The 26,963-nt window shown below is 39.6% G+C and overlaps 1 protein-coding gene across 2 annotated transcripts in view; it reads right to left on the bottom strand.

Moving 5' to 3' along the window:
• kank1a (KN motif and ankyrin repeat domains 1a) overlaps positions 1 to 26,963 on the bottom strand; it is a 68,794-nt gene that overhangs the window by 34,976 nt on the left and 6,855 nt on the right. The window contains exon 1 of one of the 2 annotated variants that reach the window (XM_044331332.1): positions 23,282 to 23,361. The exons of the other annotated variant lie outside the window; for it this stretch is intronic. The gene's annotated coding sequence lies outside the window, so the exon portion shown is untranslated. Of the gene's footprint in view, positions 1 to 23,281; positions 23,362 to 26,963 lie in introns of those variants that run through there. 2 annotated transcript variants of the gene reach the window in all.

Below are 26,963 nucleotides of genomic sequence, written 5' to 3'. Positions count from 1 at the left end.
TGGTGATCTGTTACCAGTTCATCTATAATTCTGTCGTGTTTTTCCATCCTGTGAAATTACATACTATGAAATGTTTTTTTGTTTTACTCCCCTAAAGTAATTGTATTGTATTAAGTGCCTATATTATAAGCTCAATAACAGTGTTGTGCAACGTGCTGTCATTTGGTCAAAACAAAAACTTAAAAATATAGAGGTAGTAACTCTAAAATACACAATGTTCAAAGTATTTTTGAAATAAAACACTGGATTACCACGCGTTAAATAAAATGCTTCTCCCCTTTATATGGATCATTGTCATTTATTTCAAATTTCAGCATCAAACCATATTATGAGAAGAGATTCTGTGCAAAGTTCACAGCTGCACCTGAAAGTCGATGTTATTTATTACCTAAATTTAGATAGAGACACAATTAAGAGTAAGAGAAGTATGCATGTCATCAAGAGTTTAAAGTTGCTGTTTGTTTTGGAAATATTGCGTGGAAAAACAGTTGAAAGTTGCAAAAGTTCAATAACGTTTCTTAAAAATCATATCAGCATAAAGTAAAAAAAACAAAAAAAAAACGATATTCCGGTATTGTGTCAAACTATCAGAATTGTCATCTTCAACGCTTTCATGCAGGTTTACTGTCATGTAACGTGTCTAGACCTGCTTGTTTGCCATATAAACTGACCAACCAGAAAAAGGCACTTAAGTCTTGGCAGGATGTGGTGCGACAGTTCACATTTTCCACTGTGAAACAACACACTTTAGAGCTCAGGTTTTGTAACTCGAGTGTCACCAGTAAACAGCATGAAAAGTTAAGAGAAGCCTGTAAAAGGTTGCAAACACGCTGTGCTGAATATTCAACAGGGTGTTTTTCCCCTAATAAAAGCTGAGGCTAAAGATTTAATGGAGGGAAAAAGCCTCGAGAGGAACTGGGGTATTTTTATTCGGAGCATCAGAAAAGGCTCTGTAGCATGAAAACATGAAACTTTGTGTGCAGCAGCATAAAGAGCGTTTTCTCTCTGTGTGGCTGATGGACATGATTGTGCACAGGTGTCTTTTCTGGGAGCATCTTTTTAAGAAAAGAGGAACGTAAAACTGCTTTCAGCTACATCTAATATTAAGTGTTTCTGAGGCTGACATGTGCTTCGTGTGCATGTGAGTTTGGTGTGTGTCAGCATAATTGCAGAACAAGCAGCGGCTACTTGTCGTCTCAGCTCTGCATCTGGCCCTCATTAGGAAATGCCTTTGAAGCTTTGGAGGAGAAGCTGCTGCGCCTACTGTAGAGAAGACGCGGGCCGGGGTGAGGAGGCCAGACGCCTCGACGCTGACGTTCACTACCGTTTGGCAGCGTCAGCCGCGGTACTGACCCCGGCCTGTGCTGTCCGACTGTTTGTTTCCCTTTGATGTCCTGTGTGAGCCTGCTGAGTTCGCCTCTGGAAAGCCTTCCTCAAAGCCTTTCAATTATCCCCGCAAGGAGGGAGTAACTTACAGGAATGAAAAGTCAGCTGAAAGGATTTTGTCTTCTACTTTATGGCTCCACTGTTGGGAAGGGTGGCGTTCTCGCTGGAGGAGTCACAAGGTCAAAGAGGAGAGCAAGAAAAGGCTTCCGGCTTCATTTAATGGGTTAAAAGTCAAAATATTGCATGCTAGGGAGGATGAGGAAGCTTTTTCTTCAGCGTAACATAATTTAGATTAATATAAAACTCTCAAAGTTGGAGGAGACTCATGAAAAAGAGGATTATTTAAGGACAATGTAGAGTCTGCAGCCACACCAGCGGCTCTGTGAGGCTGTACTGAGGCACATCATGCTTGAAACGAAATGCTAACGCCAACATGCTAACATGCTAACAGTGATAACACTGTAAACAGCTTTAAACAAACATTTAGTTAATTGTTCTATAAAACTATAATGTAGTTGTAAACAGATATAAGTATTTGCCAGCAATGATAACTTCTCATATGAAGACATTTTATATTATTACAACTGTGTTTTACTAAATTGTCTCTTTATCTGTTTATATACCAGCCCCCACGTATGTGTGCTCACAGAATGAGTTATAGATGTTGACAAGCACATTAACACGTATCTCTGTTTACTGCTTATGAAGGCTAAATAAGTGTGACTTATATTAAAGTGTTACCGATAACTCTAAGATGCTGATTTTAGCAGGTATAATGTTTTACAATGTTCACCGTCTGAACAGTGTAAATAGAACTAGTGGTGTAATGGAACGTAGTTGATCCGTGATCCATACGGGTCGCCCCCCCCTCATGGTTTGGCACGCGTGTGAACCGCGGATTAACTGCAACATTTAATGTCTCATTGGAGACAAAGTAAACAAACTGCTGTAAGAACAAGTCATGGACAGACGGCGTGTCGCTAACAGGGATTTTGAAGAGCAAACCAGCATCTAACTGGTCACATCTGCAGGTATGTTTACATGCTGTTTAATGTGCTAATTAGCTATCTAGCTGCTAACCGACGTTAGCGGTGCACTTTTCACTTGAATGAATGCTGCAGGACAAGACGTGTGTTCATGTTTGTAAGTTATCAAGTTAAGACTATTGTTTCATTCACTACCATGTTTAAAGGAGGAAGATTTCATGACTCATATCGCACTTTAATTCAACAATTGAGTATCAAATATTTTATGTATTTTAAGATTTTATTTAAACATTGGACATCTTGTTAAGACAACAAGCAAAAGTTCTTTGCTTTTAGTGTTTTATAGCATAAATAGAAAGGAAAGTTATATTTGTCTTCTTTTTTTTTCCTAATCTGAAAAACGATCCGATCTGTGACTCAAAACCGTGATACGATCTGAACCGTGAATTCTGTGATCCGTTGCACTCCTACTTAAAACTACAAACAGCTGAAGTTGATGGGAATGTCTTTAGTTTTGCAGGTATTTGGTCATAAACTAAAGTATTAGACAAATTAATTTTTAACTAGATGAAAACTGTCAGTCTTACCGAGGCTATTGACAAATCAGCTTAGACACACCTTGTACATATATCAGTTGCTGTTTCCCTACACTTGAAACAGTAAACATACCACTGTCATTGTCCAGATGAGTGATTCTACTCTTATTCTTGTCTTTAAACTGCATCAAACAGCGATGTGCATAAACAATACTGCTCTAATCCCAAAGGAGAGGACCTGTATCTGCACCAAAAATTCATATTCTGCACTAAAAATGTTGAAAAAAAACTCACTGTACCTTTACAAACACGTCCAGGAAGCCAGCCTCTGTCAGAAAACTAAAATGAACTAAAAAACTGCTGATTAATAAATCAACTGCTCTCCAAATCTTGACCTGAAGTGCTCAAACATCACAAAGAAACCAAAAACAGCACAGCAACCCATCTCTGTACACAGAGAGAGCAGAACAGGTCCACCGTCAGTCGGTCATGTTGCTGTATAATCACACATCAAGTTATTTCTGGTGCTATCACTGTCAACTCCCTGCTATTCTTCCCCTGGTGCAGCCGCAGGCCTCGTGCACCAGGATAAACATAGCATTTGAAAACAGCAAGCTCTTGCTCAATTAAGACTGTAATTATAGAAACCAAAGAAAATTATACATACACTCCCGTCATTATGTTCCCTAGCTATCATTCATTCCTCTATCTGACCGTTTCTCTCTCGTCTGTAAAGATTCTCAGTCGTCCAGGTCGCGGTTGTCCGAGGAAGGGGGTGAATCGAGGGCAACCGGACTTCTTGGTTGTAGATATTTGACGTTTCGCCTCTCGTTTTTATCTCTCTCTCTCTCTCTCACTCTCTCTGAAAACCTGTACAGCATGCATGTGGAAATAGAGGTTTGAAAATGGATCCTTATCATTTCACAATAGGAACAAACTTCAGGATCAGAGTATTTGAGCATAAAATGACTTCAGGAAGGAAGGATTTACAATTAAGTCAGACTGGACCATCTGTGAGACACATGCATCTAGATGTGACTGAATCACTTTTCCAGTGCAGCATTTTGTACTCTTGGAAACAGGTGGGACTTCAAATGTTTTGCAAATGTTTTTTTTTTTTTTTTTTTTGCAGAGCGTTTGTTACATATACTACGGTAATTAGGACTCAAAAGCTGAATGTCTGAGTGAAGGTAAAAGTAGGTTAAAGTTGTTCATTTCTTACAGAGCAGAGCAGGTTCAAGTCTGTACTTACACTGTAGAAAAAAGGACAACATTACCAAAAACACTCTCCAGTATATAGTACCAGTCGAAGGTTTGGACACACTTTCTAATAAATGTGAATGGGAAGATGTGTCCAAACTTTTGACTGGTGCTGTACATACAGGTGAGTTGTATTCACAGAAGAGAATGCAGGTAAATATATAAACTCATATAAGAGCTGTACAGAGAAATTCAGAACCTTCTTCTTCTACCTTCAAGTAGCAAAGACAGCGAGTAACACCCAGCAAACAAAAACAAACAGAAAGCTTTGTTTGCTCCAAAAATTAAGTTCTTCCAGGAACAGAGAAGTTACTTAAGTCCCCCCACAAGGAAGCAGCTTTTTGAAAGTAGAGAGGGCTGCAACTAAACAGTGAAGAATGAAATTTTATGCATTTTATAGACCAAACGATTGACTAATTAATAAAGAAAATAACCTATAAATTTATTGTTGCAGCCCTAAATCTACAGTATTTAAGGATTTGTAATCAGAAAACAATTTCTTATAGCTGAATCGCTTGTTTCGTCTCACCAACAGTCTAAAACTCAAACATATTGAGTTTCTTTTTATTACAGAAGCATCAAATCTTCACATTTTGAGAAGCTGAAACCAGAGAATGTTTGTAATTTTTGCTTGAGAAACGACTCGGATGATTAATCTACCGTCAAAAATTGTTGCAGAATCATTTTCTGTCCGTGGCTAATCGTTTCAGCTCCGGAGAGAAGACCCACATTGTAGAACGGCGTCTTTGACTGCTGTGCCTCTGTTTTAGGAATGTGCTTTATCTTGTTCCAACATTTATCTTGACTGCTGCTCTCCAGAGGTTCAGTGTCCCCTCATAAGACGCTGATTAAACTCTGTCACATGCTAACGGAAAGACAAATCTGCAGGTTTGACGGGATCTTCTGCTTTCTTTCCTCAGCGAGGAACGACTGAAACTAAAACGTATAAAATGTTTATATATTAAAAACACCTCTCTCACCTCTAAGTGTCTTTGCGTGAGTTCTTTGAAGATCGGGTTATGACATAAGATTTATTGTGCTGGCTGTGGAGGCTGGTGGGATAAAAATCTGGCAGATGCTCTCCAGCACTTATGCTTCACCTGAGATTTATTGCCCTGAGATGTGTTTTTTTTTTTTTGCCTGCAGATAAGGAGCCAATAAGCGGTTTCTGGGTACCTTCTCTTAAACGTTACACCAACATATTGCCAAGTTGCATAAAGGAAAAGGTGATAATGCTTAATTTGTTTGCAAAGAACAAAACAGGTGTGATTGTTCTTATAATGTATATTACTGTGGTGTTTCATATAATAAAGATTGATTCATTTAGGTAAACAATCAATCCTCAGACATCCAAGGATCGTTTTCATGTTCCTCACTCGCTGTTCTTCAAATACCTGAATATAAAAAGGGACCAATAACTTTACCATTCACACCAGAGACTGTATGGTATATCATTAATCAGCCTTTTTACCTCACTACAACATGAAGCTGCCCTGAGCAGTGATTTAAGACTTCATCTGCTCTGCACAGGACACACAACTCTTCCCCTTTCATGTCCACTAAACGCAGCAACCGCTTTCGTTGACAACACTGCCCCCTAGAGGGAAGAGACGCCTCAGCTCCGGTCAACATGTGGTTGTCATAAAAACTTTAACTGAACATGTTTGTAAGAACATATAGACGGCTAGCAACTCATGTTTTAGTTATGAATAAGTCTCTAAGCAGTTCTTTAAATAAACATAAATTATTGCAAATTGCTCTAGTTTTTAAGTCCAACAACCAACAATTCTGCTGTCTTTAACATGTGACTGAACATTATCTAAACCTTCTGAACTTCCTGTTTTTTTTTTGCACCTTCAAAGAGCCAAAAATCTTTCAATGGGTCTCAACAAAGTCACTCTGTGATTTTAGCAGCTTCTCTTACCAACACAGTTGAACTTTGAGCTGGTTCCCAAACAGCAGCAGCAGAGTCACAAACTTCCTCAAACATCCTCAAGACCTCGTTTCGTCTCTTTGGTTCCTTTAGCGTTGCCTCTCTCCATCGTCATCCTCCGCCGCCTGAATCACTTGTTCACTCTACACTGAAGCGTCCACTCTGTAGCCTACCGGAGCAGGCTGCTACCCCTGTGTCTTTATCCTCCCTCTTCCTGATTCAGGCTCTGTCATCCTCCCTCTACACCGCCCTCTCTGCCCCCTCCCCCATACATGCTCTCCTCTGTCCGGCCTGCACTTGACCAAGGACAGGCTGGAGCCACTTATTTGTTTAGCTCTCTAGTGGAGTCACTAAGGCGGAGGCGGGGGGGGGGCCGTCGGCTGATGAACGCAACCCACCGCCTCATGCGTGGGGGGGGGGAGCGCCGAGAGGCACCATGCAAACTAGTCACACAATGACTCTGTAGTTTCACATGTAAAGTGGAAATGCAAGTTATTTAAAAAAAAAAAAAACAAAGATGAGCAGGATGGAAGATGGTTCTGGTGCAACATGCTTCACATTGGCTGATGAAAAATAATATAAAGTATTAACTGCCATTCTTAGTCCACAAAAGAACAGCAGTTTATAATTATTATCACTACAACAATCATTTTATCCTCCGCATCCACAATTTCGAGGTAAAACACAGAATTACACTATATGATAGCAGCGTCCCTGGTTTGATTCTGGCCAATTCAGCCAAAATTAGCTTCTCAAATATGAATATTTTCTTTACTTTCTTTAGTCTTTTATGACAGTAACCTGAATATCTTTGGCTTGTGGACTTTTTGTTGGGACAAAACAATGCGATGAACCTTTTTTTTTTTTTTACCGTTTTCTGACATTTTATAAACCGAACAATTAAGCGGTTTATCGAGAAAATTATCACAAATTAATCGATAATGAAAATAATCCTCAGTGGCAGCCCTAAACCACAATGCAGCTTTTATTTTTGGTTGCAAAAGCCTCTGCAAACATCAAATTCTAGTGAAGTAGGCGTACTGCTTTCAGCAGCTTCTCTACACACTGGACCAGCACTTCATCTGCAGAACTGTTTGCTTCAAATACACAAGTGCATCAGTTAAATAATGATCATACACGAGTTCAGCAAACCCAGAAAATTGACTTCATTTTAATAAAACTATAACACACTTAACACACACATGTGGACTAAGAGAAACATAGATGCATTTAGTGGCTACTGAGCAAAGGAAGCGTTTATATTACTCAACAGTAGTAAATGTGCAGTGATCTACTTGGTACTTTGATAGACTGATGAGAATAAATCAAACTTTGCCAGAAAAAGAGTTAATCTGCCTTTTCACTTTGTCGTCATGATTAAAAAAACAACAACAACAACAACAACTGTGTGTCATAAACGTGAACCCTCCAGATGAAGTCAGTAGCTCCAGTCAGAGACTGTCACTCCCAAAAGGTTTCACTTGTGTTGTCAGCTCATTCAAAAGAGGCATTGTGGGAGAAATTCCCCATCTTAAGTGCTCCCATGTTTGCTTTTGTGCCAAGCGAACCCACTCCGCTGACCTTTGGGAGACGGACCAATGAGATCCAGCGCCGCGTCCTGTGCTGCCCCTTCTCCTCTGAAAGCAGCCAGACAATGAAGAACAAGCTAATTAAACTGATGACAGCCTGACGGAGGGAGAGGGACCTCTTTCACTAAACTCTACCCACAGACGTAGAGAAGTAGGGCTGACCTGAATGCTTCAAAGCTTTGTTCCACGCCATGGTATTCCAACGGCAAAACCAGTATTCGGTTATAAACGGTATATTTTTCCATTTTCAACCTCTTGTGTCGTTGCGAAACATTGCGCGCCCAATGCAACGTCATAGAACATGTGACTACAGCTTAGGCAGGACTTCCAAAAAGTCGTCAAGCATCTGGATTAACTTCAGAACGCCAGATGTGTTAAAGAACCTGACACATCACAACTCTGCAACCAGTTTGTCAAATCACCTGAAAAATGTAAATAGTTTTTTCAGTTGTATACGTGACGCCACGCTTTAAAATCTTTTTTGATTAGGCTATGGCTAATGTTAGCACGACTTGTACATGCGAGCAATACAGTTTTCAGTCTAAGGCTGTAATTTATTTGAATTAATTTCGGTGAACATGTTAACAGGTTAGGGCAGCCCCTCTCTGCAGCGAGGCCTTGAATAAATTTGAATAATTGCTGCTGAAGCTTCAAAGCCCCCCCCCAAAAAATGGTATTCAGGACAACCCAACATAAAACCGAGCTTGAACGCCAACAACAGACACCTTGAAGAAGAAACTACTGGTTTATATAGAAATTTAGAAAAGTCAATGGACTGCTGCAAAGTGAAGTTAAGTCCAGCTCTACATTTTCACCTTTAAACACATTCTGTGATTCAGTGGTATTTGGTGACAGCAGTTATTAACAGTTACATGTTGGTAACACCGGCAGCCTGCTGGTTGCGCTCATAACTATGTCAGGAATGTTTTCGGAGCTGGACAACACTTGTCTGTCTTGATTAGACTATTTTATTTGTTCAGTCCACCCCAAACACTTGAACTGTTGGACCAATTACGATGTAATGAGTAATGGGCCACGCTGCGCTGGATTACCGCCAGGGTGAAGGCGAGGCGGTGGAGGTGGGGAGGGTGTATACCGATGTATGGAGATGCAGTTTAGTTGGCCCCGGGAGCCATAATGATGAAAGGACATGATGGGAGGGGAAGCCATTTAAATGGGGGGGGAAACACACGTTCTTTTGCAGCAAGTTGTCACGCAAGCACGCAACCCGACATCCTGCCACTAATTATGTGTCAGCATCCATCAGGTGTACGTCTTACAGCTGAAGCATGCAAAGATCAAAGACGTGTATCACTGCACATCCTTTGGTCGTTTTTATGGCCTTTTTGACTGACATTTGATATTTTTGTATTGATACATGTGATTGTGACTTAATTTACTGGCTTTACTCAAAAACTAATGCAGAAATAGACTTTGTTCTGTTACTACATTTGCGTGTCTGCATAGTAGGACTATTTTCTTAATTGTTTGGTCTGTACAATGATGTGAAATTGTGAAAAATGCTCTTCATAATTTCCTACAGCCAAAGATGATGATATCAAATTGCTTGTTTTGTCCAACAAACACTCAAAAAGCCAAAGATATTCCGTTATTGTCACATAAAACAAAGAAAAGCAGCAAATACTCATAATTCAGAATCTGGAACTGTTGGCATTTTTGCTTGAAAAATTACTTCAATGATTATCTAAATAATTGCCTTTTTTCTCAATTTTTCCTGACACTTCTATCTACAATTGTTGGTTCTGTGGAAAGGATATAAAAGAAACTACAGAGGCTGTACGGTGGAAGACAAGACAGTTTCAGGGTCACAGTAACTTTGGCAATAGTCCCACACACACAATCTACTTTTAATTCTGCCGATTTGTTTCTTAGTTAACTTGTTTCCACATCCTTTTCTCAAACTGACCTGAATGAAGCATCTGTGACAAAGAGAAACTCAAACAGAGAGACTCTCTCTCTAGGTTCATCTACAGAGCAGCAGCCTTCCTGGAGGTGGCACTAATTCAGTGTGTTGTTCAAAAGCACTTCAGCAAGGGGCTTTTCCTCCCTTTTGTCCCAATCTTGCCTCTTTAAACCCTTTATTTTCACATCAAAAATAAAGAAATGACACCAATCTCCTGTGTGAAAAGGAAAAGTGACCATGACTGACACATTATAACTTAACTTCTGCAAATCACATAATAGCTATTGGCTCATTTTGAATGTAGAACCAGGCTGTTTTTAAATGGAGGACTCTATGAAAATCAATCAACAGTCCCTCAAGAGCCCGTTTTTTTTTTTTTTTTTTATCTCTAGGGGCAGCAGGCCCAGCTGTGCCATGGTCCAAGTCCTGGAGACAAAGACGGACGAGCATCACTGGGGGAGCGGGAACGACACCTGCCAGCATCAGAGGCTTTCAACCAGAACCTGAGCCTCCGAAAGATAAGATGTTTTCCACTGAATGTTTTATCTGAACCATTAAACCGCTTTCCTTGTGAGAGCCGTTGACCTTCAGCTGATTAAAATCTCATGATAAATGTCATCACTTAGAGGCAAACACAGAAGGCAGCGACTGATTGTGTGACCAACAGGTGACAGAAGAACTTGGATATAAGACGAGCGGATTTAAACCAAGCACATTAAAGCGATCCTAAATCACAAGCAGAGCAGATACAGATACTAAAAAGCCAGCCAATACTCTCGTCTCAATACATCAACTGAGATATGTCCATGTTTTTTTATGTTTTAAACAGAAACAGAGTTCTATGAAATGAAGATAGTCGGATTTAGTCGGATAAATCTATGAGCTTTTTTGATAATAAAAAGATTTCTGATATTTGTGGCGAAATCGTTTCCTTTAAATTGAATTACTGCAGGGTGATATAAATCTGTGCAAAAGTTTTGCATCAAATGAAACTTTGGTGAAGCCGTCTTGACAGTGTTGACCTGAACCATTGAGGCCAAATATTGGCACGCCATCGTAGCTTATTAGCTGTGTTGCACCGTCCTTTTATTAAACCCTCTTCTATCGGAGTATAAACTGAACAAAAGAGGAATGGTTTGCACACAGTTATGAGGGAGGAGCGAAGTGCAAACACACTTTTTTTTCCAAAATAAACTCTGTGACCTTACTGCCCTGTTAGCAACAAAAGCGAACTGATGATTAAAAGGGAGGCAGGTAGGACGGAGAGCATTTTTCTCCCTCTTCAATAACTCTTTGCTTGATGAAATTCTTTACTATCCTGAAAACAAAACACAAAAGGTGAGTCTATGGCGCAGTATAGAAATACAGTCTATTAATTTAGAATAAAAACAAAAAGGAGAAGGAGTTCCCAGATTAAGCATTGGGGATCAGTGATTTGTCGATAGGTACGTACATTCACATCTTATTCACATCTCTGTCTGACGGATGATTGGTCAACTGTATGTGCTGCTGTTTTGTCCCGCTCACTGAACAAAGTCAGTCAGAAAGCCACAGTCACTCTTCAAGGAGAGGAGTTCAGGTCTGCCCAAAAAGTCACTATATTTGCCGTTACAAAAATAAACTAAATCTAGCAAGAAAGTCGCCAAATCGGCAACACTGTCAAGCTTCTAGCACAGCTTTATTATGAAGACGTGCAGATTAACTTTGCTGTGCCACTTTCTGATGCTCCCGGACCTTTATCCTTCATATGATTACTTCATTTGCCACTTTTGCTTTTATTTAAGGCAAAAACCTCAGGAGAAAAAAAAAAAAAAAAAGAATCTAATTTAAATGTAATGTAAAACATATTCATGTCCATCTGTTGAGCACCTCGTCCCCAGCTGGCCCTGACGCTTGCTGGCTTTTGTGATCCTCTCAGTGTGCTCTCAGCTGGCCTCATTGTTTATCATGGCGGGGACAGGACTGCACTGCTTAATGTGGTGACATCAGTGGTTAGGCCTGATTAACTGGCTTCAATGTCATTTGTCATCAGGGATATCAAGCATGCTAATCTGAGGGTGTGGGGGGTGGGGGGGGGGGGGTAGGACTAGCTGTTATCCCTGCTCACTGGCTGGGACGCCTTGTGTTGATAAAGCAACCAAACCGCAGCGATTAAGAGTCCATCGGACTTTGAGTACAAAAAAAAAAAAAACGCATTGTGGTATTCAGAGGAAGGAAAGATCATCTTATCTATAAAGATGGCAGCAACAGACATTTTTAGCAACTAATTCAGTAAACAACAAGAGGTGAAATAAGGTGACTGAAGCTCTGTAATCCTCTATTTACCCCTCATTAATTCACTATTTTCCCTCTCTAAACCTTTTCATCGAGATGAGCCACTTGTGTTTTTTTTTTTTTTTTCCAGAAGCAGAGCCCCAAAAAGAGGGGGAACCGAAGGATGGACTCGAGTATGTGAAAGAAAAGAAAGAAGACAAGAGAGAGGAGGAAGGGAGGGAGGGAGGGAGGGAGGCAGAGAGTGCGGACTAATCCCATTAGAGTGGCAGCTAAATGATTTGTTCCACTGAGAGAAGGGGAGATAAAAAGGTGTGTGTGTGTGTGGGGGAGGAAGTTGGGGTCTGTTTTGGGGTATGACAGTAGCGAAGAGGCACAAACCACCTCCAGAAGGAAATCCATCTCTTTTTCTGTTCCCCCCCACGCCCTCCTGTTAGCAGCCTGTCGTCCTCAATGACAGCGTTCAAAAGCTGTCCACACGCCACTTTATTCCCAAATTTACAAGTCTAATTTATTCCCATGGGGGAAGTGACAAGGATATGGTAGGAAAATAAAAAAGAGAAAGTCGCATAGATAGAGCCGGTCACATGACAAAGTCAGCCACAGTATGACAAAAGATTAAACTTTTTAAAACAAGCCTGAGGAAGTCGCTCTATCAGCCTAATGTATGAAACAAACACTCAAGATTAAGAACAAATATTATATGATTAACAAGATTGGAAAGAGAGTCAACAAAACAGCTGAGAAGACAAAAAGCAACCACTTACTCACATGTATACATGGAAAAACACTATCAAACACAAACCACACACACTCAATCTCTGAAAGGTGTGTCCTTCAACGCTGACAGACACTTGAGCAGTTTCCATTCTCCGAGAATGACAACAAAGAGGCTCCCGGTCAAGATACAGTAAAACTTCAAGAGCTTCAGGAAGTCGTTAAAAACAGCAAATGGGTGTTTGGTTCAGAGAGAGGACGAGCTACTTGACGCGAAGAAAGATAACAGCGGGACAGAAAGAAAGAGTGTAAAAAGAACATAAGAATACTTTTTAACCAATACTGAACTAGTTTCCTCAACAGACACGATGAGTTTTGAATGAAAACAATGAAAACAACACGTTAATTCATGGTAGAGGTGGAACACTTCACCTGAAACAGACTCCATCTCTAAAAAACACTCATGAAATAAAAGATTAACCTTTACGAAAAGTTGCCTTGATGCTTTATCACACAGCAAATACCATTTATTTAGGGAGTGTTGTTATTATTAAAGTCATCTATGAACTGAATTGATCATAATGTGAAATGAGTAAGGATTTGGATGGCTTATCACATCAACCTTTGTTCCATAACGAATTCCCAGGAAAACTGGAGGTCTGCTCCAACTCTCAGTTCTTTAAATCAAAACAGAAGACTTTCCTGTTTGTCGATGTATTTTACTGTGTAAATTTGGAGCTTTTTATCCTCCTGTTTTATCTGTCTTATTCTATTTTAGCTTATTTTTATTTTCTTGAATTCTATGTAAATGTATTTTATTTATAAAGTCTTGTGTTTCTTTTACACTTTGTCTTAATTCCTTTTGTGTTCTATGGAAAGCACTTTGAATTGCCTTGTTGTTGAAAAGCTGCTATACTAATAAACATGTCTTGTCTCAGCAAAACAGTTTCCCAGCAGTCTACCCACCAATAAAACCGGCAGGTATTTAACGTTTTTTAAGATGCTTATGTGCTGCTTTTGTTCCTTAAATAGATATTTATGTGTAAGAGAGAGAACATAATGATATTTAATTCTAGAGTATAAATTCTCTGTTGAGGTACTATGAAAATTGCAGTTCAAGATAATGTTAATTTCTTCTTTGGTGTGTCTCACAATGTATAATATGAAAGAAAATTGTAATAGATAGAAAAATGTTCACACATCATTATCAGAAATTTAAAGTCTGAATATGAAGTGTCAATATCAGCCTTGCTAAAAAGATTAGTAGATCAACAGAAAATTAATTGCTCACTATATTGATATTTAATATATCATCTATGTCATGTATCAAAAAAGGCCGATCCTTCGCTGGTTCCAGTCTTTCAAAATGTGAGGATTTGCTGCTTTTCTGTGTTTTATATAATTGAAAATATCTGCAGCCCTTGTTTTGTTTGTTCCTGCATTCTACTGGCACACTATGGAAGAATTTATCTCATTACACCATAATTATTTAATTCCATATCAGTCTATCAGTGTTTACAACATAGATTTTTCATAACTACAGTGTTTCTGATGTTATATCAACACAGATTACAGAGTAAGTAAGGGACATTTACTGAATTTTTACTTTACTTACAGTTGTCTACATCAACATAAAACCGTGCAGATAAAAAAAAAAAAAAAAAACTCTTGCTCCATTATCTGTGTTTTTAAAAAGTGAAAATTCCCAGCCCTTGTTGAGCAGAGGAAGCTGTAATAACTGTGGGACTAACTAATGACTTCCGTGTCATCTTTTTCATTATCTTGGCTTCGGCTCGCGGTCACAAGGTCATAGGCTACGAAAACAGTAGCATGCCTTCATAGGTATAATGCAACACATTGTATTGTGTTGGCAGAGGAGGGGTGAGGGGGTGAGGAGGGGGGTGTCTTCCCAGTGGGAGTCATCCTGGTTTACAATAGCAGTAACATTCCACTGGAAACACTGTGGCATTATGGCTGTCCTCTGTTCGCCGGGAGGATCCCCACTTCCACCAAAACAAAGGGATTAGCTCACAGGGTATTCTGGGAATTTTCACCTTTAGGAATGTTTGAGAGGAGGAAAAACAAAAAAAACAACAGTTCTTTCACTGCTGTCAAAATTATTCAGCATAGCTTTTTATCGCTCACAAAAACTCATGTTTGGAAAATGTTTTTTCAGGCTTTTACTGACGGCTTTAAACAGGGAACAAATATTTTCATTTCATGTGCTATTTTCCAACACTTACACAACGAGTGTAGAGCTGCAACAATTAGTCGATTAATCAATTAGGTGTCAACTATTAAATTAATGGTCAACTATTTTGATAAGTGATTAATTGCTTTGAGTCAGTAAGAAGAAAATTTCCATTTTTCTCATTTCTTCAGTCGTTTATGACAGTAAACTGAGAATCTTTGGGTGGGGACTGTTGGTCGGGACAATACAAGACATTTGAGGATGTCACCTTGAGTTGTGGGAAACAGTGATCAACTTTTTCACCATTTTCTGACATTTTATGGACCAAAATAATCAGCAAATGAATCAATAATGAAAATAATTGTTAGTTGCAGCCCTCAACGAATGTTTAACTGCAGTGTAAGAATAAACATATAAAATATTTGTATTTGTATTTGAATCTTATTTTCACCATTTTGTTGTTTTTTCAATATTAGCACCTATTCCTTTTTTATTATTCAGAGTGTTTGTTTCGGTGAGTAGAGGGAAAACAAATGACTACAAATGGACATTAACCCTTGTAATATCTAAACCAATCATATATGCTCTGGTGGTATTACAAAGCTGCTAATTTAACAGATAACTCTCACATTACAGCGGTTAAGATTCTTCTTGAAGATCTGTCAAGACAATCTGAGCAGCAAACTTACTTCCAAATGAACTGGGTTGGTGTAAGTTGGTGGATATAGAAATGTACTTAATTGATGACAGATTTGCTTTGGCCATGTATAAAATTACTGCTCCCGATGAAGACTCTACCTCTGCCATTTTCATTGGCAAAAGTTTTTCTACATTGTCTACCGTTCTCCATTTTAAGCTGCTACAGCCGACAACACAGCTTGAATTTCTGAGCAACATTCTGCTCATCTTTCACCTAAACTTGCAGGGAAATTCAACCATTTTTAAAAAGTACTTTGGAGAACAAAATGCTGTGAAAATATGAAATAATTTAGCTGTACGGCCTCATGTCAGCCTGACAGTGCACCATTTCCAAGCTAAACAATCCGGCTGCCAGACTGGATACAAATACCTTACTTTTCATTTTCCGACCATCAGACTCAATTAATATCCCGTTAATTCCATAATTTACCCTCACATAAAATCTCTTACTCTTTTGTTTTCACATCAAAGATTATTTGTTATCTGAGCTGAGAAGTACTGTACTGTGTTATAAACATTTGGCCCAGATCAGCTTGATGATTCTGCATTAAAGCCATAGAAAAAACACATTTACCATAAATTCTAACATCACCAAGCCTCTCTAAAACAGTCAGCACCTGCCCTGAAGGCGCTGTCCATGAACAAATATTGACATGAGTGGTGACCCGTGCTTTGCTATTATTTCAGCGATGCTGGAGGGCAGGAACAATCAGCATTTGCCTGTGGAGAGGTTTGGTGGCAGATGTCACTGAATATGCAAACTAACCAGATGAGAGAGGAAGGGAGGGTAGTTGTATCAACAATGAGCTACAGATAAACTGGCACTGTCAAACGTTATTTATTACATCTGTGGTCAAAACCTGGCAAGGAAACGTTATACTGCCATGCCCCGTTTTTGTTTAAACTGTCCACCAAAGATGAACTCATTGGAAAACTGATCCCAATCACTCAGCGACTCCAAAATGACCAACATTAAATTCATAATGCAGGGTTTTTATTTTCAGACCAGTCAGCTTGATACACAACCACATACACAACATTTCAGTAGAAACTAACCACTCTTGTTGCGGTTTGTGAACTGCAATATACAGTAAACTCATCTTTCTATTGTTTCAAATATGAAAATATCTTTGGCTTAGTATATGCAGTACAGTACAAACTCCAGTTTGTTAAGAGCAAATTTAACAACAGAATCTCAAGTTGTTGTGGAACTCGTCTTATTAGCCACTAACAATAAAAATATGCCAATCTGTAATTTAAGCTGGTAAAATATATTTATCAACACCCAAAACTGTTCTTTTTCCTTACAGAACAGCTGACAAAATACACTTTGTAAAAAACAAAACAAAAAAAAAACAAAACAATCTAACTTCAGCCTAATTTTCTGCCAGCCCCTTTGGTTAACCAGCTAGCTCCTGTTAGCCAAGTACCAAATCAAGCTAAGTAAGACAAGCCAAGCTAATTACTTAGATGGCTAGCTAGGTAGCATCTCTAGCCTAGTTGTGCTAAATAGCTACAAAGTGAGCCTACTTATTTCCTTTGAACTGTATTTTACAACATCCAGATGGCTAATTAACAGTTAGCTACTTTAGCATTGTTGTTGTGCAAGTTAACTGGAGCAAATTATTTCATAATATATTGTTTAAATTTATATAATAAATGTTTTTTGGGGGTCCATATATAGCACCTGTTCAGTATCTCAAATCTTGAGCTGCAACTAACTTTTATTTTCATTATCGATTAATCTGTCGATTATTTTCTCACTTAAATCGATAAGTTGTTTGGTGTAAAAAATGCAAGAAAATGGTGAAAATTGTCAAAACATTTATGAAGCTGGAACCAGAGAATTTTGGCATTTTTTTCTTTTTAAAAAAAAAAATGGCTCAAAACAATTAATCGAATAGTTGGTGATGAATTTTCTGTGGCTTTACTAATCTGATCGCTGCAGCTCTACTCAAACCATGATGCTGCCCTGAGTCCTAAAGAGTTATAAAAGAGCAAGCACACTTTTCATTTGAATAAACAAAGCAGGCTGGCTTTCAACAGCTTGTAAAACTGGTTCAGTGATACAGCATCTCAGTGGCACGTGGACATCTTTTGAAGTTTTTAATCCATGCAGGAGTGAGGATGTCACGTGTGTGTGTGTGACTCCCTTTGTGAATTGCTGGTAAATTACCCATCTTCAACAGTTTTGCATGCACATTATTAAAGCTGGTGGAAGGCAGTTTTGAAAATACAGATTTTGAAAATACAGCCCTCCTCCTGCAGCTCCCCCACCAGACAAGCACTTGCACATGCACACACTTCATACGTGCACGCAACGACAGTTACTGCACTCACTCACGCACACATCTTCCTCTCAAGGCGCGACAAGCTTTAGTAAACGGTAAACAGGGCCGCGTCTCACCTGTTCGAAGTCCGCCACAACAGGAATGAGTGACCCATCTCCCTGCTTGAATTTGCGTGATATCGCGTTTCACTTCTGGGAGGCGAGTTCACTCGCATTGAAAGTCTCTTGATACGGTGTTGTTGATAAGATAATGCGCTGTTCAGTTTCTCCCGCACTTCAGGCAATAGTCTGATGATAACATGTTGCTTTTCTTTCTGCTTTCTGTTGATATTTTCTTTTTGCAGAATTTGCAGAATTGCAGGAGGAGAGCAGCAGTCCCGTCACGTCCTATCCATCAGTATCACACTGCTCGCCTGGCCTCCAAACTTTCTGTGTTGCAGACTCAGTTCATGCATAATGAGTGCTTGGTCAGAGTGCGCGCTGATAGGCAGGTAGACAGACAGTTAGCCCGTCCAATCATTTCATTTGACCCGAATGAAACGACTAAACAGACTTATTGCAGGCCTGCACCAGCCACAGATACCTGATTTTTTTTATTTTTATCATCAGAGCATTTGATATATTGATTGCTGTTGGGATGCACAGAGAATTTCAACAAATATAACAAAAAAAATGCTTCTAAAATACATTATCTACCCTAGCTTTAAAGCACACAGCCATAAGACTTTCCAGTAAATGAAGGATTATTGCAACTCCTCTCAATAAAAAGAGCTAATTATAGATGATGAAAGCTGGAGATTTTTAACCGATAACATGAGTTATATTGTAGCAGCAGCAGCACCAATAAACATAACACAATCCCAATGATGTTACTGCATTAATAAAACATTTACAACACTTTTATGTCAACAAGGCATTATCCTGAACGATAACCATGTTGTTTCAGTTATAATTCACTCCCTGCGTAGATGTAGTTATATAACAACCCTTTTCCAGTCAGACATGATAGAAACTCATTTTGTATACAATTATGATCTAAAGGGCGATAATTATCTTTATCTAACATTATGTGATGTGGATTGCACTCTGCTTCCTTTAACTTGTCTCTGTTCTGTGGTTTCCGCTTTCCTCTGATGCATCTGAAGTCAATCATCATTTCTTACTGGGTGCACTATGTTTATACACACTACTTTGTAACTTTTTAAGTGTTTGAAATTATAAATCATATAGTATAGTGTATATACTATGCGGCACTCTGGAAGGAAGGAAAAATGTGTCCAAAGCATGTGCTGCACACATGGATGTTTTAAAGGAGGTGGATACGGTGCTGCCAGCTGCTAATTTCTCCCAGTGGCCACATGTGTTACTGCAGCAAAGACAACCATTAACAACAGCAAGCACTCAAGCTAACAAGCTACATGCTATTGATAAACTAAGAAAAAAAAAAAAACTTGGATTGTGCATATGTCAGACCTGCTTGGTTTATTCTGTAGACTACTGAAGATATTCAAATTATGTTTTCATATGTGCAAAATATTCCTTGTAATGTTCTCTCTTATCTTTGACGAGTCTGGTATTTTTTATCTGGTTACCAAATAATCTCGTCATGGCGGCTTCCTTAACAGTTCCCACAATCAGCACATATGTTGTTTCAATCTAACAGCAGTTTAGCTTTTCAATTCATGCTTAAAAAGAAAAAAAATCACATATCTATAAACACCACAAACAGTCCACACCAGAGTTTGCTTGAAAGCAGACCAGGATTCACCTTTTCAGGTGGTCTTGGGTGCTCATTTGGCCCCAACCCTAATGACTGCTTTCATGCCAGCCTTAACAAATCGAACAAAACAGACAAATGTACCACTTAAAGGGTGGTTTAGTCATTAAGTCATTTTCATTCTTTGTAATGTGGGTGTTTGTGAAGCCTTTTGAGACTAGCGCAGTAATTATAGGTTATACCAAAAAAAAAAACAACAACTTGGCATAACTTGTTGAGATTCCTGAGAAATGCCAATATGATAAATAACCAGCTTCATCTCCAGATCTCTATCACCTGGCAGAGTCACCTTGTGCTCTACACTCCTCAGAGAGGAGCACGGGATAGGTCGGGGAACCTGTGGACGGTGTTGCCTTGGTGATCTGTCCCTCACTTTGTGGAAACTGAAACCTGAGAGGCTACAGAGCCATTGTCAAGCTGACTTCACCGCAGTGCAGTGATGAGGACTCAAGTCAAACACCGTGGACATCCTGCATTGCACTGACAGCAACGAACACATACAATTATCAGCAAAAAACCTTTATCACAATAAAAGTGCAAACCATTACACATTCACTCACTCATCTTTGTGTTAATTTCAGAGTTCACACAAGATCACACAAGTATTTTCGCTCCGTAATTAAAATGGTATGTTGAAATACAGCCTCCTGCAAACGCAGCCGCATATTAAAACGCTCCCTATGTGGTATGCCGACGGCAGGCCTTCATGTGCACAGAAGCTTTAACCGGAGCAGATAAGATCAATGGTGTCACCAGGGAGTCAACCTCCACTGTAAACAAAGCCCCACTGATCGCAAGAGTTTAACAGTTTACTGAGAAATGCCCAACCTTCATCAGGAAGATGTTTATACACTGAATCAAAGGCACAGGGCTTTTTCACAAGGATACGGAGTAGCCAGCCAATGGGAAAAAAGTAGCCAGCTATGGAGGTCCAGAGACATGCCTTGACCCGCCCCCCCCGCCCCCCAGAGAAAGATTTTGGCTGTAAAAGCCCAAATTTGGTGGCCTCTAGCACATTGTAATACCACTATTCCATCATATACACTCAAATTACAGTGTCAGGCTGAGGCAAAGCCAACATTTTCCTCATATCACATAAGCCTGTTACTTTGACAACATTGCCTGTCTTAGTGTTTGTTTGCAATGTATCTTAGAGATGGCTCTGCTGTAAAAAGCTCAATGTAAATAAAAGATCGTTCATTCATTCATTAAGCCCATAAACATGTGTGCGGCGTATATGCAGAATATGGTGCTTTCAGCATGCATGTAATACGCAATCATCAGGTTGCTGCCACCCGTGTTTTCCATAGTAGCTCGTCTAATGAGGATGTCCCTCGTCTGTGCAATCAGCGCAATTCTTGTGTTTTGTCATCAATTATTTTGTTAATATTTGTCAAACACTGAAGACGACTCTCTACGCTCTCTACTCCCTCTCAGTCGAGTGCACACAAACACACACAGACATTCATATAGAGCATGATGTGAGAACGGGACTGATACAGATAGGCACTCTTCTCTATCATCATGTTCGCATTGTTAGTGGTCACAAATGTACACGCATAGAGAACTTGTTAATCAAAACTAATTTATTAGAATCAAGCTGAATCCAGCCAACTGGACTAAAATTAGTAGTCAGCTGTTTGGCCGGCAGCCGGTGCTTATGGAAAATTCTGAAGGCATGTGGCCACAGACTGGTTTTATGAAAGACTTTCAACCAGGAAAACAGCTTTACCACAGATGTGAGGACTTCAGTCCATTCTTGTCTTCATCTGACTGTAGTAAATTACTACAAGTTTTGTCACATGACCAGTGGGAATCAGGTATTTACTTTAAAATAGAAGAAAAGTCCCCCAAACTGATAGATTGTCTTACATCTTTTTTGCTTCAAATTCAAAGAATTTGACAAAGAGTTGGTACCACATCTTAAAAGTGTTGACTTTAACGCATTAGACGCCTCATTTGGACGCTCAACGGCAGTGACACTCATCCTTATCACGACATATTTTACAGCAAGTCTTCCCATTAAAGAACTTAGGAATGCTGCAACCTGTGTTGAAACGGCTATAAATTGTAATGTCACAAAAAAAGTGCCTAGCTTACTTCCACAAGGCCGCCTCCACAGACTTAACTTCCTCACTCAGCAGCTTGCAATAAATTACATAGATTTACAGTGAATCTAATAGGGCCATGTGTGTATTTTCAGGGGAATCGTGGTAGCGTAGTGTTCAGACATGTCCCCAATCCCCAGCCGTATTCTGAACATATAACAAGACTGTTTAATCAGGTTTACAGCAGCCTGAAATTGGTCGGCTAGTTTCGTAATTTTTGGGATTAGGAAGACAGACTACTGACTAGTAATGTCTTCACATGCATGCACAGAATTTACAGCTGTAGTCATTGTGGTGGGTTCAGGTGCACTTTTAAAATAAGAGGTGAAGTGACAAATCCATCGGTCTTGGTCTAGTTCTTCGAAGTCAGCTCGGTACATTAGGGCCCTTCGGTTTACAAGTGTGATAAATACGTCATTGAATGTGTCTTAGGTCACTTTCACATCTATAATTTAGTTATTTGGTTGCCTTTTAGCTCTGGTCTGTTTTGTGCCCACTCTGGCATTTTGAGAGCAAACCAAGAAGAGTAAACATGAGGTTACATACATTCACTGGACGGTTTTGGTGACTGTCATCCTAAGTCGTCGACGCTACATGGACCCACGCTGGGAAATCAAATTCTGGTGAGTGACAGTAAGTCATGCTGCACTTTACTGAACCTGATGCATTTATTTATAGTCTTTTAGCTTTTTAAATTCATACTACAATCACATATCTCCTGTCATAAAATCCTGCGGTTGGCCTGCTTTGCTTTCACACCATAAACTCACGGCACCAGAGCCCGCAACTTTCACACCAACCTAAACAAACTAAACAAAACTGGTAGTTGGTTTAAACTACACCAAAACAGGTTAAGTGTGAAAGCACCCTCGACACAAGGAATATCAGCTAGTGTCCTCTTTTTGAAAAAAAAGGCATTTTTACACAGCCAGACATGGCAACAAACCAAGATGAGCCCCAGCAGGCCTCGAGGGGGTCAGAGTGACTGGATCTTCACTGGGAATGTGTAAAGCAGCAGCTGTAGACACAACAGACACCCCCCCCCTCACCCCCGAAACCTTGACCAGACCCTCAAACCCAGTGAACACCATCTTACAGATATCAACTGAGCTGCTCTCATTCACCAGTTTTTCCTCTATATACTAGACTTCAGGCAATCACGTTGATACGAACAGCAACAGAGTTTGATGTCACTCTATTTAACAATCTAGAAAACAGTATTGATGCCACAGCGGGTGTTTCTGGGCAGAAAAACTTTCCATACATGCACGTTCCAAGTGGATAATCTTATGAAAGAAAAAAACGATTGCACACCGTTAGATGATGTGCACAGTTATGTGAGTGATAACTGCATTTTTCCTGTTTTCTCTGGAGGTTTGCAGTTATCTTTTGCACAGAGATAAGAGTCCAGTGCTGAATTCCGCTGTTGCACTGAGCATGCAAACTGTGAATAAAGCAAAAACAAAAAAAAAAAAAAGAGGTTTTGGCATCGGCAGGTTATATGAATTCAAAACAAGCAATTCGCAAACTGAAGACATCTACGGAAAACAATGCAACAGTTGTATTGGTGACTGCAGACGGCCTTACCGACTCTGGAACATATCTTGCACTCACCTTACTCAGTTCCTAAAAGTCTCAAAAGTTATTTTGTGGAATGCATTTCCCCTCAGCTGTGACTCACAGACGGCTCCCAGTTCAACCAGAGAGAAAACATCCCGGAGAGAAATGAGGGATTAACATGGAGACGTCACCCGGCGCTGTCTCACACGGCAGAGCATTGGGCCAATCACAACACAGCCACACAACCACCAAACACACACACATTGTAACCTGACAATACCAGCCAGTGAGGGAGACTGTAATATGAGCAGCCTGGTGACTAGAGGGCTGAGGCTCTGGGGTTCTCTCAGCCGTAAACAGTGGCATCCCTGGCAGGAGACGAATTCAACGGCTCTCTCTGTGGTGTAGGAATTAATGCAAGTGTGGAGAAATCGGAGGTGTTTCCACTCACCTTCGGGTAAAAAGCTGTAACAAAGCAAGCTGCAAAAGTACTTCTTACCTCTCATTAAAGTGACATTCCACCCAGTTTATCTTTTGAGTATGAAACACATCACCTGTGGGCCTCAAATGAGGTTGGAAACTCTTTTCAGTTCATAGTTTGCTGCTTCATGGGTGAGAAGAGGCTGTGGTCAAAAAATAGAAAGGATTCTAATAGTGACTAAAACAAGAGCTGCGAGTAAAAACTGTTTTCATTATTGATTAATTTGCAGATTTTCTCAATAATCTATTGAAAAAAAAGACAATAAAATGATCCATCAACAACCCAAAAGGTGTTAACTATTATGGGAGACTAAGAAAACCAGCAAATACCCACATTCAAGAAACAAGAACGAGTGAATCTTTTCAATGTTTGCTTAAAGAAAATGACTACAACAAATAATCAGTTATTAAAATTCAAACATGTAAGACAACTTCTTAAAAAGAAAGGTTCAACGTTTTGGGGCAAACACTTATTTGCTTTCTTACCAAGATATCATTGTTATCAATATTCTTATCTATATGTCTGTGTGTACTTGTACGGCGCTGGAGTGAGGACCAGTTTGTCGAGCTTAGCATAAAGCTATATTGTGAAATCTTACCTTGTTGGTTTTAGCCACTGTACATGAACAGAAATGTAAAAAAAAATGGTAGTGGGAGCTTTATGTTGCTGCCCTTTCTTGCCAAAAAACAGCAAGGGTGCAGTTATTGTGCATTGTAACCTTAAGTCTTGTCCTCTCAGTGAGGTTGCCAGGTTTGGTAGCATTGCACCTGTATAATTTAATCGAGTGGTAATAACTACCTGTCTTGACTGTGGGAGTGACATGACGGTTAATCAATTGCATACAACTGGAACACAAACAAGCATGATTCTGCTTGCAAGAACAACATGCTTTAAAAGAAAAATGTAAACATGTTACGATCAGATTACTGGGATACGCCTCCACTGAAAGTTTAACTACATAGAGCTGCAACAATTGGTCAATTAATTGATTAGAAAATTATGTGGCAACTATTTGGATGATAAATTAATAAATGAATAATTGTTTAAGCCGTATTTTAAGCAAAAATTCACTGGATCCATCTTCCCAAATGTGAATATTTTCATACTCCTCTAGGATGATAAACCGATTATCTTTGGGTTTTTGGACTGTTGGTTGCCAACAACAACAAGACATTTTGGAAAGTCACCATGGACTCTGGGAATTTGTGAACATTTTTTGCAGTTTGCTGACATTTTACAGACCACACGAATAATCGATTAATCAAGAAAATAATCTTTCAATTAATCAATGATGAAAATGATTGTTAGTTGCAGCCCTAAAACTATATACTGACTTTTTTGTAGTCTTATGGCGTGGGTAGAGTTTCTATGAACATTTTGAGACTTTTTTTCAGCTGTGAAATTTACAGGGATCCATTGTGAGCGACATGAATCCAAACTGACCTCAGCCTTCGTTCTCTGTGAGGAAGCAAACTACAAAGCCGCCTTTTAAGCCCACAGAAGGTGAGCATGCTTTGAGATTTTAAGTGGAGTAACAGCATCTACTTACCTACCTACCTATGAGCCCATATGGAAGTAACTAATCAAACATACAAATCATCACCCAAACAGCTGCATGTGAGCACATTGTCGAGCATCATAGATTAAGGTTAAAGCGATGAGCAGGATGCAGTTAAGTGACTTCTCATTACATACTGTAATTACTGGAGATTGCTGGTAACCTTTTTCAGTTCTCTTGCTATGTTTCGGAGAGGTGTAACTCTGCAGCATGCCCTTATTTAACTTTTGAGGACAAAAATATTTCATAAACGCGTATTATATGTAAGGGAAGATAAAACTGTTATAATTAGGATATGGTGCTTGTGGTAAACAAAGCTTGCACGCCACCTGTTTACGGCCGGTTAGTTCTCCTGATGAGGGTTGAGTTCACGCTAAATTCAAGCAGACTGCCCAGACTGCCTTCCTGTGGAATGCTTCAACTTGACAGGCAAAGTCTGTGCATGCCTGCATAGCTGAGGGATTATCACAGTATCAATTGAGCCCTGAATTCCCTTTGCACCTGCCTTGTCCTGCTTAACGTATAAGAAACAGGAGGGATTTTTGAAGATTCGCCTTTCGTTCACAAGTAGTACAGAAAGGAAAATGGCAAAGTGACACTTCCCTCTGACATAAACAGCTATAGATGGTTTATATACATGTTGAATGTTTTCAAATCTCTATATTTCTGCAGTACTACAGAGCCACCAAAGTATTGTGGTAATCTAGTGGTGAGAATAAATGAACCAGTAACACAAAAACTCCTGTTTTAATTGCTGCCAAAGGTGGTGGATGCTGGGGTTACAGGGAGGCAGCACTGTGGCTCAGTGGTTAGCACTGTTGCCTCACAGCAAGAAGGTTCTGGGTTTGAACCTCTGCTGTCCCAGGTCCTTTCTGTATGGGGTTTGCATGTTCTTCCCATGCTTGCGTCTGTTTTCGCAAGGTGCTCCGGTTCCCCCAAAAACTATCAGACATGTATGTTAGGGTTAATACTCCCCCTGAACAAGACACTGGCAAAAGAACTGGAGTTGGTCTCCAGGCACTGCACTACGGCTGCCCATTGCTCCCAGTGTGTATATAGGATGGGTCAATAGAGGATCAGTTTCCCCATGGGGATCAATAAAGTATTTCTTCTTCTTCTAGAGGGACAATAAGCTGCACTATGAGTAAGACAACCCTTCACTGACGCAGCTGGTCCGTGATTCTCATCAAGAAGCATTTTGACAGTGTTGCATTGGATGACAATAAAAGAGCCAAACTGTTGCATTCAGTGACACATTTTTCATTACAATTAGGGCCGCAACTAACGATTATTTTCATTATTGATTAATGTATTCAGTTGTTTGGTCTTTAAAATTTCTGAAAATGACAATCACTGTTTCCAAGACAGATGCAACCTAAAATGTCCAAAAATATTCAGTTTACCATCATAAAGACTATGACAGTAGATAGCAGGTATAGTAGATCTGTTGGTGCACATTATTACTTCATAAAACCACAAAAATAGCTATGGTAGCCACATGTACTTTTAGCCTGGTTGGAAAAGGAAAACTGCACAAGTGATACTATAATCCTTGATAACAAAACTACATTGGAGCACTTTATTGCTACTGACTCAATGCTACTTCAAATCTGTTCCCACTTAAATGAAGAAACGTTTTTTGTGGATCACCTAAACAACAAAACCAAACTGTGTGACTGCCAAATAAATCAGCAGGT

This window comes from Thunnus albacares, chromosome 2, assembly GCF_914725855.1.
Source record: "Thunnus albacares chromosome 2, fThuAlb1.1, whole genome shotgun sequence".
NCBI lineage: Eukaryota > Metazoa > Chordata > Actinopteri > Scombriformes > Scombridae > Thunnus > Thunnus albacares.
This window is presented reverse-complemented; position numbering and strand designations above follow the sequence as displayed.